The sequence below is a fragment of the Myotis nattereri genome, assembly GCF_964212035.1.
Source record: "Myotis nattereri genome assembly, chromosome: 8".
Lineage (NCBI taxonomy): Eukaryota > Metazoa > Chordata > Mammalia > Chiroptera > Vespertilionidae > Myotis > Myotis nattereri.
Window position 1 is genome coordinate 69526370 of NC_138083.1, and position 13366 is coordinate 69539735.

The window sequence follows — 13366 nt, forward strand, 5'->3', positions numbered from 1 at the left end:
GACAGTGGAAGAGAAATATTACAAATGTTTTTGGTTGGGAAGGACAGACAGTGACAAGAGGAGAGGGTGGAGAGGCAAGTTAATCTTCTCTGGACTCTGCAAATTCTGGACAGTATGGGGAGGGGTTACAGATGTCTTAGACTGCTCTGAGTTCTCAGAGTCAGAGTGTAATTCTATGGGGTAACTTCACCAAGGCCATGAATAATATGAGAGACAGAGTCCTGCCTGCAGAAGTATGGAGAGGATCCAGGAAGCCCAGGCATTGATCTCTATTGGTGGAGAATGGAGGTAACGAATTGAAGATACTATTAATCACTAGGATTTGGTCAGGGGCAGAAAGTGAGATCCCTAAAAAATCTAAGAATGTAATAAGTGGGATGTGTCTCAGGTCTTGAAGGAGGCTATTCATTTTAAAAGGGTGCTCTGTGGCTGAGGTTGGGGAGTATATTGACCTTACTTCTGCTGTTTCAGGTAAACCTCCACCCCAAGGCGTCAAGGTTTGTAAGAAGGCATTCAATGTATTGTTGTGCAGACGTGTCTGTAAACAAGACCAAGATTGTCCAGCAGGTGACACATGCCGTTTAAGCCCCTGTGGGAGAATTTGCATGAGCAAGCTTCTCTGAGTGGGAGAGGGGGCTGGGCTATGCATCCTGCTCCCCCAGCCCTCCATTTAACACTGAAGAACAAAGACCTCAAATCTCAGGCACAGGACTGTCAATAGCAATGCACCCTGCTCACTGTCTGTATGGCTTGTTTCTGACAAATAAACCAGAGCAAATGCCCTAGGACCTACCATTTTTTTTTCCTAGTGCTTGTGATCATTGAGAACCCAGTGCATACCCCAGCATGCCCCCATCTCTCTGGGTCTGGTCCCTGATCCCTCTCACCTTGTCATGCTTCTCTACTTTCTCTCCCTTTGGCCCAGGCACTCCTGCCAGGCCCCTGGAGGCCCATCCCTCTCATTGCTCTGCTCACTGAATCAGTACTCCCAGGGGTAGAAACTGCTCATGGGTGGCCTCCCCCAGTGCTAAAGAGAACATCCTCACCCTGGAGTCACAGGACCAAGTTAACCATGAGCTAGGTGGAGGCTAAACCCTGGGGCACAGAGTCCGAGGCCCCCAAGGAGACCTTTTCTTTAACTTGCCCCATCCCTGTCCCTGTCTTCTCCCTCTCCTTGTAAAAATCAGGTAACTATCCTATATAATAAAGAGGTAATATGCAAATTGACCATCACTCCAACACACAAGATTGCCTCCCCATGTGGTCAAAGATGGCCACCCCATTGTGGACACAGGATGGCCATCAGAAGATGGCCAGCAGGGAAGGGCAGTTGGGGGTTATCAGGCCTGCAGGAGAGGGCAGCTAGAGGTGGCAGGGGAGGGCAGTTGTGGGGGGAGACCAGGCCTTCAAGGGAGGGCAGTTTTGGGGGGCCTAGGCTTGCAGGGAAGGGCAAATGTATTGTGAATGAGATCAACTCTTCCTGTGTCAACCCCATGATATTTTTATAAATACCTGTGTTTTTGCTAAAGCCGTGGGCTTACTTGCCTAATACCTAGGTCTAACTGAATGTAGAGTTGGCTGCCCGTGCCCATGATGGGACGGAACAACTGATGGGACCATTGGGGATTATAATAAGAGAAATTGGGTCACATGGATGGAGTACAAAAGAAAGCAGAGCCCTCAGGTGGGTATAATGGTTTATTTGGCACAGAGTTGAGCCTTCTCAGGATAGAGAGGTCAAGGAAAGAATAGAGAGGAGCCCATGGGTATTGGAACAGGGAGCCAGGCTGCACTCTTCTCAGACCTTGGAGGCATCCTCCTGCCCCACTCATGGTGAGCCAGCGCGAACCTAGGGTTTCTTTAGCAGTGTTTTATAGGGTTCCCTGGAAGAGAAAAGTTAAGTGGTAAAAAGTCATGGAATCCCAGTAAACATTCATTCCCAACCTTAATAACACCTGTTAATGGGAACAGACATTGTTTCTGTAAGATCAGGAGTTACCGACTTTTTTTTTTTTTTTTTTTTAGTTTTATTGCTTAAAGTATTACAAAGGGTATTACATATGTTTCCTTTATTCCCTCACCCTTGACAATCCCGCAGGCCGACGCTCTATCCACTGAGCCAAACCGGTTTCAGCTAGGTATTTATTTTATAGGAGAGCTGTACAATTATGGAAAACCATGTTTTGTGACACATTTACATGATGAAATGAGGGTGGGACAAGATGGGTAACAAAAGGTGGGTGATTCTGCCCACTGGTGTGGCTCAGAGGATGAGCACTGCCCTATGAACCAGGAAGTCACTCCCCGATTCTGGTCAGGGCACGTGACCCGGTTGCAGGCTGCATCCCCAGAAGTGGGTGTGCAGGAGGCAGCAGATCAATGATTCTCTCTTATCATTGATGTTTCTATCTCTCTCCCTCTCCCCTCCTCTCTGAAGTCAATAAAAATATATTTTTTAACAGGTGAGTGATTCAAGATGTGAGGAAAACTCAATTGTTTATCTTAAATATGCAAACAAACTAAAAAGATAACACAGTTGACCCTTAAACAATATGGGGGTTAGGGGTGCAAACACCAACACACACAAAAATCCACTTACAACATTTGATTCCCCAACTTAACCATAGTTGGCCCTTAAGCATCCACACATTCAACCAATGGCAGATGTAAAACACTATATTGTTTTTATTCTGGGTTTGAAATGCAAAAATACTGTTTTCAACCCACAGTTACTGAAAGCTGCAGATGAGAAATCCAAGGATACCCAAGGGCCAACAGTATTTATGGAAAAACCCAAGGATAAGTGGACCTGTGCAATCCAAATCCATGTTGTTCAGGATCAACTATACAACAAGACACAGGTTAATTCTACTCGATGAGATTACCATCATTTTTAAGTTATATATTTTTCTGTTTTCTGTAAATTCTTTTATAATTGAGAAATAGAAATATATCACATCTTTCAGGAAAAAAAGTTCTGTTTGCAAAAGGAGAGGGTTAGTTATGTGACAGAAAGAGCAGTCTCTGCATAGAACAGGCGATGGAACGGGCAGGCACAGGGGAGGACACAAGGACTCCTTGCCCTGCCCTGACCTGGCCAGTGGAGGCAGGGAGGAGCCCAGAATAACCTGCTCTTTCTTACCTTCCCTCCGCACACCAGCTTCCAGGAAAGTCTGTGCCAGACGGAGAGCACACTGCTCTGGCCTGAGTCATGCCAACCCAGGCTCTGCTGCCCATCCTGCTTCTCTGTGTTCTGCTGCTGCAGGCCCAGGGAGGACCCCGTAATAAGAATGCGCCGTGTAAGTGATGGGCTGGGGGGCTGGGATGGTGAGGGGGAAGGAGGGGCTGTGTCCAGCTATGGATGACCTGGGACTTGAACCTTTTAGCACATCCAGCTCTGACCCCAGGGCTTTAATGACTCTGGGTCCTTCCAAATCATGGCCCTCCAGCCCTCTTACTGGGCCCTGGGACTAGTGATGGGGGTGTAATGCAACCTACATCTTTTTATTCTCCATTCTCAAAGTCCAGAGACATATGGTGCATACAATAGTGAAAGGTGCACAGAGCTGAGACTCAGACAGTAAAACAAAAGAACTATTCCTTCATTTATGCACATATGTCACAGGTCAACATCCAGAGATGTTTATGGGAGTGGGTCTAGAATTAAAGGACATTGGGAAAGCAAATTTTGGGGTGTAAAGTGTCAACTTAAAATTATTATCAGAGGACCAGGATAATGACAGTGGAAGAGAAATATTACAAATGTTTTTGGTTGGGAAGGACAGACAGTGACAAGAGGAGAGGGTGGAGAGGCAAGTTAATCTTCTCTGGACTCTGCAAAATCTGGACAGTAGGGGAGGGGTTGCAGATGTCTTAGACTGCTCTGAGTTCTCAGAGTCAGAGTGTAATTCTTGGGGTAACTTCACCAAGGCTATGAATAATATGAGGGACAGAGTCCTGCCTGCAGAAGTACAGAGAAGGTCCAGGAAGCCCAGGCATTGATCTCTATTGGTGGAGAATGGAGGTAATGAATTGAAGATACTATCAATAACTAGGATTTGGTGAGGGGCAGAAAGTGAGGTTCCTAAAATCTCTAAGAATGTAATGAGTGGGATGTGTCTCAGGTCTTGAAGGAGGCTATTCATTTTAAAAGGGTGCTCTGTGGCTGAGGTTGGGGAGTATATTGACCTTACTTCTGCTGTTTCAGGTAAACCTCCACCCCAAGATGGCAAGGTCTATAAGAAGGCATTCAATGTATTGTTGTGCAGACGCATCTGTAAACAAGACCAAGATTGTCCAGCAGGTGACACATGCCATTTAAGCCCCTGTGGGAGAATTTGCATGAGCAAGCTTCTCTGAGTGGGAGAGGGGGCTGGGCTATGCATCCTGCTCCCCCAGCCCTCCATTTAACACTGAAGAACAAAGACCTCAAATCTCAGGCACAGGACTGTCAATAGCAATGCACCCTCCTCACTGTCTGTATGGCTTGTTTCTGACAAATAAACCAGAACAAATACCCTAGGACCTGCCATTTTTTTCCTAGTGCTTGTGATCACTGAGAACCCAGTGCAGACCCCAGCATGCCCCCATCTCTCTGGGTCTGGTCCCTGATCCCTCTCCCCTTGTCATGCTTCTCTACTCTCTGTTACTTTGGCCCATGCACTCCTGCCAGGCCCCCAGAGGCTTAGCCCTCTCATTTCTCTGCTCACTGAATCAGTACTCCCAGGGGGAGAAACTGCTCATGGGTGGCCTCCCCCAGTGCTAAAGAGAACATCCTCACCCTGGAGTCACAAGGGCCAAGTTAACCATGAGCTAGGTGGAGGCTAAACCCTGGGGCACAGAGTCAGAGGCCCCCAAGGAGTCCTTTTCTTTCTTTTTTTTTTTTAATTAAATCTTTATTGTTCAGATTATTACATTTGTTCCTCTTCCCCCCCCCCATAACTCCCCTCCTCCCAGTTCCCGCCCCACCCTCCGCCCTCACTCCCCACCCACTGTCCTCATCCATAGGTGTATGATTTTTGTCCAGTCTCTTCCCGCATCTCCCACAACCGTTTCCCCACCAAGAATAGTCAGTCCATTCTTTTTCTATGTCCCTGATTCTATTATGATCACCAGATTATTTGTTCACTTGATTCTTAGATTCACTTGTTGATAGATGCATGTTTGTTGTTCATAATTTGTATCTTTACCTTTTTCTTCTTCTTCCTCTTCTTGAAGGATACCTTTCAGCATTTCATATAATACTGGTTTGGTGGTGATGAACTCCTTTAGCTTTTCCTTGTCTGTGAAGCTCTTTATATGACCTTCAGTTCTGAATGATAGCTTTGCTGGATAAAGTAATCTTGGTTGTAGGTTCTTGGTATTCATCACTTTGAATATTTCTTGCCATTCCCTTCTGGCCTGCAAAGTTTCTGTTGAGAAATCAGCTGACAGTCGTATGGGTATTCCCTTGTAGGTAACTGAGTTTCTTTCTCTTGCTGCTTTTAGGATTTTCTCTTTGTCTTTTGCTCTTGGCATTTTAATTATGATGTGTCTTGGTGTGGTCCTCTTTGGATTCCTTTTGTTTGGGGTTCTCTGTGCTTCCTGGACTTGGAAGTCTATTTCTTTCACCAGGTGGGGGAAGTTTTCTGTCATTATTTCTTCAAATAGGTTTTCAATATCTTGGTCTCTCTCAACTTCTGGCACCCCCCTATAATTCTGATGTTGGTACGCTTGAAGCTGTCCCAGAGGCTCCTTACACTATCTTCGTATTTTCGGATTCTTTTTTCATTTTGCTTTTCCAGTTGGGTGTTTTTTGCTTCTTTGCATTTCAAATCTTTGACTTGATTCTTGCGCTCCTCTGGTCTGCTGTTGGGAGTCTGTATAGTATTCTTTATTTCAGTCAGTGTATGCTTAATTTCTAGTTGGTTCTTTATCATAACATCGAGGGTCTCATTAGATTTTTTGTAGATCTCATTAAGTTTATCGGCAGCTTCTAGACAGTTCTTGAGAGACCTTAAAAGTGTGGTTCTGAACTCTATATCTTCCATTGACAATTTTGTTCTGTTTCTTTTTCTTCGCATTTTTTTTTCATGCTTTCTTGGTGCACCCCCTAGTGGTCTTTGTGCACAGTTTTGTTGTAGTTAAGCCTTAATTGTTGTAGTTAATACTGGGGGGATTTGACCTCCAGGCCAACTGGCTGTGAGAGTCAGCTGTGTCTGCAGTGGGAAAACTTCTGTCCTCTGGGGAGGTGCTAATCTAGCCTTTGCCTGAGGCTATCTGGCAAATGGCTCTGTGCAGGGCTTGGGTGGGGCGGGTCGCACAGGATCAAACAGGGCTGGCTGAGCGAGCAGTTATGGCTGCTCTCAGTTCTGTTGCTAGGGGCTCTGCCTCACAGAGTCCCAGCAACCGCTGCAAACCTCGGAGAGAAAGCTGCCTTCGAGTTCCGACCGAAGCCAGACAGTCCCGCTTCTCCCGTTTGAGTCTGGGTCCCTAGAGACTCGCCCGGATCTGTAGCTCAGAGTCTGAAACTCCCTTCCAATTGAAAACAACAACCGCGCCCTCTGCCGCCAGCCCTCTCGGCGCGCGCACTCCGCACCTGAGTATTTCACTTCAGCACTGCGCCTCCTCTGAGTCTGGGTATGATATTCTCTTTCCTCCTAGTTGTAGAATTTCCACTCAGCCAGCCTTCCTGTGGTTCTGGATGATGTCCGTTCCGTCTTTTAGGTGTACCCTTGAATTGGTTGTTCGAGGCAGCAATCTCCGGCGTTAACCTATGCCACCATTTTGGTTCTCCCAGGAGTCCTTTTCTTTAACTTGCCCCATCCCTGTTCTTTTCTTCTCCCTCTACTTGTAAAAATCAGGTAACTATATAATCTAATAAAAGAGAAACATGGTAATTGGCGTACGACCGCTACCCTTTCCATTGGCTAATCAGGGAGATATGCAAATTAACTGTCAGCCAAGATGGCGGCTGGCAGCCAGGCAGCTTGAAACTAACATGAGGCTTGCTTGCTTCAGTGATGGAGGAAACCAATGTTCCCCGCCTGCATTGCAGGCCTCTGAGCCTGCAGTTTGAAACATTTTAACAAATATAGAAGCTAAACCCCCCCCCCCCCCCCCCCCAGAAACCAGCTTTCAGCAAGCTGGGATCTCAGAGCTGGAGTCAGAGCTGGAGTTATACATTGTTTCGATTACCTACTTTCAGCAGCGGAGGCCTAAGAGCTGGAGCCTCAGAGCTAAAGCTGGCCCAGAATTAAAAAAGAAAAAAAGAAAAAAAGGAGCGGTTGGGAGCTTCTGTCACCTGCCAGCCTGAAAACAGCCCTCAGCCCCTCACCCAGGCTGGCCAAGCACCCCAGTGGGGACCCCCACCCTGAATGGTGTGTGACCAGCTGCAAACAGCCATCATCCCCTCATCCAGGCTGGCCAGGCACCCCAGTGGGGACCCCCACCCTGATCCAGGACACCCTTCAGGGCAAACCAGCCAGCCCCACCCATGCACCAGGCCTCTATCCTATATAGTAAAAGGGTAATATGCCTCCCAGCACCAGGATCAGCAGAACCGAGAGGCCTCCCGGCACCGGGATCAGCATGACAGGGAGCAGTGCCCAAACCCCCTGATTGCCCTGCGGCTCTGTGTGTGACAGGGGGTGGGGCCACAATCTCCCTATCCACCCTGCTCTGTTCGTGACAGGGGAAGGCGCCCCAACCTCCTGATCAGCCCTGCTCTGTGCCTGATACGGGAGAGCTCCCCAAACTCTGATCGCCCTGCAGCTCTGTGTGTGACAGGGTGCAGCGCCCAAACCCCCTGATCGGCCCTGCTCTGTGTGTGACAGGGTAGAGCCATAACCTCCCCATCAGCCCTGCCCTGAGTGTGAGAGTGGTGGTGTCCCAAACCCCTGCTCGGCCCTGCTCTGAGGGTGATAGAGGGTGGCGCCCCAACCCCCTGATCCGCCCTGCCCTGTGTGTGACAGGGGGCAGTGCCCCAACTCCCCTATCGGCCCTACTCTCTGAGTGACAGGGGGGAGCTCCTCAACCCCCTGATGGGCCCTGCTCTGTGCGTGACAGGGGGCAGCGCCCCAATCCCCAGATTGGCCCTACCCTGAGCGTGACTGGGGGTGGCATCACAACCTCCTGATCCACCCTGCTCTGTGCATGACAGGGGGCGGTGCCCCAACTCCCCAATCGGCCCTGCTCTGAGCCCGACCAGGCGCTGCACCTAGGGATTGGGCCTGCCCTCTGCCACCTGGGAGCAGGCCTAAGCCAGCAGGTCGTTATCTCCCAAGGGATCCCAGACTGTGAGAGGACAAAGGCCAGGCTGAGGGACCCCCCCCTTCTCCCCGAGTGCACAAATTTTTGTGCACCGGGCCTCTAGTCCTATATAATAAAGAGGTAATATGCAAATTGACCATCACTCCAACACACAAGATTGCCTCCCCATGTGGTCAAAGATGGCCACCCCCTTGTGGACACAGGATGGCCGTCACAAGATGGCCAGCAGGGAAGGGCAGTTGGGGGTTATCCGGCCTGCAGGAGAGGGCAGTTAGGGGTGACTGAGGTGGCAGGGGAGGGCAGTTGTGGGGGGAGACCAGGCCTTCAAGGGAGGGCAGTTTTGGGGGACCTAGGCTTGCAGGGAAGGGCAGTTGGATGGGACCAGGCCTGCAGTGGAGGGCATTTAGGGGTGCCCAGGCCAACAGAGGAGGGCAGTTGGGGGTACCAGGGCTGTTGGGAGGGCAGTTAGGGGTGACCAGGCTGTCTCTATAGGTCTCTGCTTTGCCAGTCTGGGTGGGGTGAAACCAAAGCCATACCTTTGTGTGGCTCCTGGGAAGGCTGGGGAAGTTGGCCTTTCACCCCACTGTTCCTTTCCTGATGAGGGGAACTCTTTCCAGCGGGGAGGTTTCCACCTGGCACCAAGCAATGCCAGCGTGGAGAATGGGGTGCTGCTGGCAAAATGCTGCTGTTCTTCTTCCTCTTCTCGGCGGGTTTCTCCGTGTTTTTCTTCCACTGTGTTGCTGAAGATTCCTTTTTTAAACTTCATTGTTGAGAGTATGACAGGTGTCCCCTTTTGCTGAAGCTTTTGACATGGACGCCAGACTCTCCTGGAGCCACGTGTTCATAGATAACTGTCCAACTGCTGATCTCTGTGGGGGGACGGAGACAAAATGTCATATTTTGTTGATATTACTCTGTATCCATATTTTTTGATATGTCATATTTTCATTTTTCAGTGCAAAATATGTTCTATTTCCTAGCATGATTTCATTTTGACTCATGTTTCCTTAGAATTGCTTTGCTTAGTGTTTAATCAGATGGAAATTTCTTCTACTTTATTTTATTTATTAGTTTGATTTCAATTTATTTACATTTGTTGAGATGTTTTTTAAAGAAAAATGTATATATTTCACAGTCATTCTGAGTTCTTTTTTATATAAGTTGATTATATGGAGTCACCTTTTATTTGTAATTTGAATCTTGTGTATTCTGCCCAGCCTGGGTTGCTCAGGGGTTGAGGATCGACCTATGAATAGGAGGTCACAGTTCGATTCCACGTCAGGGCACATGCCCGGGATTACATGCTTGATCACCAGTGTGGGGAGATCCCCAGTGTGGGGCATGCAGGAGGCAGCCAATCAATGATTCTCACTCATTGTTGATGTTTCTATCTCCCTCTCCCTTTCTCTCTGAAATTAATGAAAACATATTTTTAAAAATCTTCTATGTTCTTACTGATCTTTTTGGGGGGAGGGGGCAGTTCCGATTGTTAAATTGTAAGCTGGCAATGGCAGGCCAATTTACTTGGGACAAATCCTTCCAGTAAAGCTAAAATGAGATCCCCTGAGGGACTCCCAGCCCACATCTTTGCATGCCAACCACCTCCTACTTCTGCAGCTTCCAGAGTGGGTCAACTGCAGGCTTTGAAACAACACAATCAAGTGCAAAGGCTCTTGCTGTTCTTTAGGGCACCTGGGGTCTAATGAGAATGTTCTATCTACCAGGTGGCCCCAGAGTTTTCCTCACTGCTTTTTGTTGGTAGCTGCTCAGCGGAAACAGTTCACTGATTGTGTCCTGAGGCAATCACCCCCTGCTTGTCCAGGAGAATACTGGGACCTGTCCTCTTCCACCGCCTCCATGAACACTCTTTCTGCACAGTGCCCCCCCAACCCTATTCCCCACACCCCACACCCCCCCCCATTTTAAGCACATCTCTGGCCACTGGCACAGATGTATTTTAGGAAACTCAAGCACAGAGGCTTTTGGGAATGAGATCTGTATATCCATTTGCAACCAACTCACTGAGTGAACTTGGGTAGGTTCAGCCACTCATCTGTGCCTGTTTGTTCTCCTTGGCTGAATTTATCAAACAATACTTGTGCTCTGCACTTTTGTGGGTATGATAACAGGGAGCAAAAATGAAAACTTGACAAATTGGGACATGCTAACGTCCTAGAGCTTAGTACCAAATTCATGATCTAACCTTGTTCACAACTTCTATATTTCATTCTGTCAAGAAGGAAAAAGTACTTTTCCTTTTAGATATCTCAATTTCTCATCATCCCTCAAGCAAGGACCAAGCATCTCTTCTTCTAGGAAGTCTGATCCCATGACCCATAGTAACCCCCTGTCTTCTACACCTGAAAGCACTGACCACATATCCCATGGATCCCTTCTTAGCATGCCCCATCCTGGTTTCTACTTATGTGCATCATAAGACTTCACCCTTCCTTGAGTTATATGCCAACAGAGAGAGTTCATGACATCTCCACTCACATGGAGTGGCCCTTGTCGCAAGCCTGGGCACATGGTAGGCTCTCTATAACCCTCTGAAGGTTGCTTACTCTTTCCAGGAGCATTTACATTTGAAAATGTCCCTGTTGTATCCCAAATGATTGGATAAATAATGGTAACAAATTAGGCATTGCCTAAGAAGAGAATCTGGGGAGGCCAATGGCATTTTCTTTCAATTCAAGACCAGTGGTGCTGTCACCTTTAAGGAAGGTTGCACTTCCAAGGATTAGTGAAAAGTAGCCTCATCTTGTGGGAATCTGCTAGGATCACAGCCTGAGATAAGAGGAGAAAGGCTGCACCAAGGGACAATGCTTTCTATAGCCTTAAGAACATCTACATATAAGCAGTTTCCCACAGGATTTAGTCAATAAAGAAAAAGAGATAGAGCCAGGAGTCTTGGCTAAGGAGATCAAGCCTCTAAAGGCAAGAAGGCAAAGACATCTGTAGTGGGAGGCAGGGGTTATCCTCTCAGGTAAAAGAGGAGAGCGGGCAGCAGACAGTTCCGGAGCTGTACAAGAAGATCTGGAAGTTCTGGGTTACTATCACAGCTTATTTGTCATGCATTGAGCCTGACAACATAAGCACTCAGGGAAGAGGTTTGGTAAGTAGAAGAAATATTGCCCTGGGCCCACTCCCTCATCCACAGCTGGGGCAAGAAGATGATCCTACTAGAGATCACACAACAGTCTTCCCAGGCCTCCCAGGTATCCTCCAACTCTCACTGAAGGTTTAAGGGTTTAACAGTGGGACCATGTTGCTGATTTTATTGTGCGGAATGCTGCTCTCTGAAAGTTTCTCCACAATTGCCACAGTGTGGAGAAACACATTTCCTTAATTATAACAGATTCTTCCAAACCTGGGAGTAGAGATGTTTTATATGTTTAGGAGATGCCCACACAAGGCTTCTCTCACAGTATTTTAAGTCCAATAAGCAAAGAGACATAAATGTCAGACCTCCTGGGGTTTGGATAAATCAGGTAGGCCTGCAAGTGGAGAGTGGGAACCCTGGGGCTAGGATGAAGAGGCAAAGGTCACCAGGTTGGTTTGGATACTGGTACTGGGGAGGCATAGCCTCCTGCCACCCGTGTCCCCAAAGTTTGGGAGTCCACAGTCCTCCAGAACCTCGTGACGAGGGAAAGATGATTCCTAGAACCTACCCATTACTTGGAGACACATGCAGACATTTCCACAGACAGCACTGCAATGATGACCATTGGACATTCCAACTGTAACTGGCATTTTGTTGCACATTCCTCCACCATGGAAACTCTCATGCAGTGCTTAAATTTCAACTTTGATAAAACCGAGAAAAACATACACGAGCAGCATCTCCCAGAAGGAGAGGTATGTGTGGTTTTTTTCACTGTTATTGGCACCTTCAAGGCCCCAGGACCCACTCCATTGATTTCTCTTCTTCCTCTCCTTCCCAGCGATCTGGTTCTTTGAGAAAAGATCCAGCTCCCACCCCCCTAACAAACCAGTCACTATAAAGTCTCCCCCAAAGAATTTGAGCTCAGAAAACACGAGTCCTGAAACCGAGTTTCCAGAACAGTCACAGTCTGGGGAAGCAATATGGGCAGTAAGGCCTGCCTTGCATTACCTGAAATCTCAAGAGTAATATTACCCAGGTAAAACTGCCCAGAAAGGCAGACCTAACCTGGCAAGAATCGTAGGGTACTGCGGATTCTGGAAGCTCAGGGTACCCACTCTGAGGGCAGAAACACTTTCTCTAATGACAGGTGCCAGCTTCTCACCTCGGGAGGGAGGGGTGCTTGTTCAATTGGCAGAGGGATGCTGAGGCCAGGGTCTTAGATCTTGGTTGAGGAGTCTGGCTTTGCATCAGTAGACTGCTCAGAGACTGCCATGTGTTCCCCAAATTCTCCTTTCTGTTGTCCTTGGGCATATAGGTAAGCAATATTTCTTAGTCTCCTTTGCAAATAAGTGGGACCATATGACTACATTATGGCGAACAGAATGTGGATAGAAATAATGAACTCCACTTGTAGACCTGGCCCTTAAAAACCTTCTGTTTGAGCCTCCATGCTACATTTCTTCTCCCATCTGCTGGCCGGATACAGAGGAGGCCCTGGGAGAGGTGGTGGAGCTATAGATAGATGGAGCCAGTGTCCTTGAATAATGGTGCATGTGGCTGTTTCCTGGCCATTCTCAGTGAAATGTATTGTGAATGAGATCAACTCTTCCTGTGTCAACCCCATGATATTTTTATAAATACCTGTGTTTCTGCTAAAGCCGTGGGCTTACTTGCCTAATACCTAGGTCTAACTGAATGTAGAGTTGGCTGCCCGTGCCCATGATGGGACGGAACAACTGATGGGACCATTGGGGATTATAATAAGAGAAATTGGGTCACATGGATGGAGTACAAAAGAAAGCAGAGCCCTCAGGTGGGTATAATGGTTTATTTGGCACAGAGTTGAGCCTTCTCAGGATAGAGAGGTCAAGGAAAGAATAGAGAGGAACCCATGGGTATTGCAACAGGGAGCCAGGCTGCACTCTTCTCAGACCTTGGAAGCATCCTCCTGCCCCACTCATGGTGAGCCAGCGCGAACCTAGGGTTTCTTTAGCAGTGTTTTATAGGTGT